Here is a 3,594-nt window from a genome sequence, read left to right as displayed (position 1 = left end):
CCCCCCGCCGGGCCCTCCCGGGCCCGCTTCGCAGCGCAGTAAGCTGAGCGTCTGTCGGGGTTTGTTGGCCGGGGTGTGTGCTCGGGTTGTGATGGCAGTACCGGGGAGGGATCCGGCAGCGAGGGGTAACCTGCCTGGATCAACAGTGGCGAGAGCTGGGAGCTGTGCGGGCGGGATGCACGGAAAGGTCTCCTGCAGCCCTGGTAGGACCACTGAAGTTTTTAACAACAAGACCTCTCACACAGGGGACATCCCGTGAATATCGCTGGTGAGATTTGGGTAGAATTGAGTGTCCTCTTGGAAAGCAGCAGCAGCAGCATCCAGCTGTAAGGATAACTAGATGAAGTAAAAACAAGTAGAATAGGAAAGAAGAGAAGAAAGTAATTCCAACAGAACAAGAATAATTAAGAGTTTATAGTCCCACATCCCTATGCTTACAAGGTTGTGGTCCACTTGTCTTCTTCATTTGAAGACCAAATGGAATTGTCTTTGGCATTTGGAGCCTTTTGCTGTAGGGGTGTGTGTTCAAGACTTCTGTTGGTATGATTAATGCCATGTTATTGCAGTTTGGAAACAGATAATGTGCTCTGAAACATGGAACATGAGGATGCGTAATGCAAGTGAGCTGTGGCAGTGCTTGCCACGCTTGCCCTGGGTTAGCTAGGTGAACAGATGGCTCCTGCCATGGCTGAGGAGTGTTATTTAGCAGGCTTCTGTTTGCTAGTGCAGATGTTTGTGTTATTGTTCAAAGAATGGTTTACACAATAAGTGTCTTTATGAAAAGAGGGGAACTTTATATCCTGCTGAGATGGTGATTTCCATTAGCTGGTTTATTGTGTGTATTACCAAACATAATTCTAAGAATAAATATCCTCCGGAAGGATGTTGGTGTTGTGAATAATGCAGCAGTTTGTGTTAACACAGGATTTTCTCCTCAACTTTGACTTAGTATGTACTTGTCTGGGAAAGCCTGTGGTTTAGGAGCAGTTAAAATGGCAGATTTTCTTAGTGTCTTGCTTTTCTCTATGTGGGCAGCAACGTTTGATGTTTTCTCACTTTTTTATTTTTGATTGACTAATTATGAGCTGATTTCAACCATTTTATACACATAGATTGCTGCTGCTTTTCCTGCTTTACAGAAAGAAAAGCAGAGCATAGAGGGTTGGAAGAATCTGTAGTTCCGGTTTTCCTGAAGGGGTTCTGTTCTTGTCTGGCTCAGTCTTATCAACAAATAGTGTGTGGCTTTGTTACCAAGAACTCAGAGTCACAAAATTGGAAGGGCCCTTAAAGATAATCTAGTTCCAACCGTCCTGCCATGGGAAGGGATGCCTCTCAATAGACCAAGTTGTTCAGAGCCCCATCCAACCTGACCTTGTACGCTACCAGGAAGGTGGCATCCATGAATCCTCTGAGTAACCTTGTTCCAGTGTCTAACCACCTCATAGTGAAGAATTTCTTCCTAATATAAATGCACCCACTTCCATTTTAAAACATTACCCCTTGTCCTATCACGACAAGCCCTTGTAAAAAGTTCTTCCAGCTTTCCTGTAGCCCCTTTAGCTGGAAAGCTGCTATAAGGGCTCCCTGTAGCCTTTTCTTCTCTAGGATCAACAACTTCATCTCTCTCAGCCTGTCTTCATAGGAGGGATGCTTCAGCCCTCTGATCTTTGTGGCCCTCCTCTGGACTTGCTCCAGCAGGTCTATGTCCCCCTTGTGTTGGGGACTCCAAAACTAGACACAGTATTCCAGGTGGGCTCTCACTTGTTCCCATTAGTGCTATTACCAACATCTGAAAAAGCTGCTGTGTCTGACTCGCAGTCCAGAAGACATCTCCTGGTAGCTGTATGTTTTTCAATATATTCTTGCCGCTTTGTCTTCTGACAAGGGCAACTTGAGTTGGGTGGGAAGCCCTAACCCTTGGTGTGTGAGGGATAGGATAAAATGCAGATGGTGCAGTGGGAAAGTAGAAAAAGCATTACCTGATGAGGGATCTAAGCTCTGTAGAGTAACTTGGAAATTAAGTTGACTTTCTAGCAATTTGCTGCTGCTTCTTAAGAAAGCTTTGGATCACTCAAAGAGTGACAGGCTTTGGCTATGCTCTGTTCATCCTTGGGATTAGCCTTTTTCCCTCAGCCCGCTGGGAATGAAGGCAAAGGCGACTTGAGCTTGTGATATCTGAGTAAGATTGTCTTGTGTGGAATGTGAGTGGAGGTTTATTTATTCACTTTCTTATGTATATTGGAATTTCTCTTGAACTGCAGTTCTGTATTGCCCTTGGACTTTCTTACTGTGTTCAGCTTCTGGAATTCTCAGTGCCAGTGGAATTGAAAGTGTGTTGTCTCCATAGGAAGCTTCAGTGTACAATGGCACGGGGTGCTATGTAAGCAGATAACATCTGTACATATGGGCTTATGGAAAACTAAACTGAAGGAGAGAATAAATCAGTTTGTAAATCACGTAACTTCTGACTGTCACCTTTTTGGTAGATGCTGAGGGTTCTCTGAATGAATAACAGTGGAAATTTGTTCATGAAGTTTTCCAAGTGAAGGAGAAGTGTGAAATAGCTTGCTCAAAACTAAGCAAAATACAGCAAGAAATGGAGGTGCAGAGGGGGAAGGTAGGTCAGTGATATGGCTTTTTTGTTTAAAATGTTCTAGTCACCTTGAGCTCTTGAACTTTTTGAGAGAGAGAGGCACTGTTAAAAGTAAATTCCTATGTTTGTGGGAGCAAATTGATAAGTAACAATGGGTCTTTAATTTTTGGCGAAGTAAGCAAAATAGATAATTCCCTAATACTTGTAAATAGCATACATATAGTGCTGTTGCAAAAACCAGATGAATGGCAAGATGGGATAAGGCACTGACACTTCCAAAAGCCTTGAAGTGTGAGAGTGAAAATGAAGGAGAATGTTTTTCTTTTCCCCCCCCCCGTTTCCAAGCTTTCTGTTGTAATGAGATTATGAGAACTTCATAGAGCAGTAGTGATAATTTTCACATTTTGTCACAAACTATTTCAAAACCTAGTGCTGTTAAAACTGTGTGTTGTAGGCTGAATTTAGCTTGGTCCTTCATATGTGTGTATATTTGGCCACCTTCATTTGTTGTTACGGTGCTGCAGCAGTGATTCCTTCTTGTAGGAACATGTCTCTTCTACCTGCATTAGCAGCTGCTTTTATTCCTATTGTGTTCAGTTTGAAAAACTGTATTTGCAACTCTTTGGACCTTTTATTAAAAGGTAATTTATGTTTCATTTTCAGCTGAACCATTTTAGAGGCTTAGAAATATGTAGAAATGGAACCATTCTTTTGTCCAACAGAGATGTAGTTGTGGTATTGCTATGTATGCTTTTATGAAAGCTAACTAGTACCTGTTTTGATTTATACAAAACTTAAGTATTTATCGCTTTAATAGGAGCATTTCTGTACTTTATTTTAAAGTTCTGTAATAATTGAGGCCCCTGTGTTTTGAAAACTGTCAGCCACTCTGTACACAGCTCTGCAGGCAATGATTGCAACCTTCTACTCAGACATTCTGTATTTGAGGACTGAAGTCTGCTAACGGTGCTTATAAACTTAAGGCATCCCTGGCTACAGGC

This window comes from Chaetura pelagica, unplaced genomic scaffold (assembly GCF_000747805.2).
Source record: "Chaetura pelagica isolate M959 unplaced genomic scaffold, ChaPel_1.0 scaffold269, whole genome shotgun sequence".
Taxonomy (NCBI): domain Eukaryota; kingdom Metazoa; phylum Chordata; class Aves; order Apodiformes; family Apodidae; genus Chaetura; species Chaetura pelagica.
Note: the sequence above shows the minus strand (reverse complement) of the source record.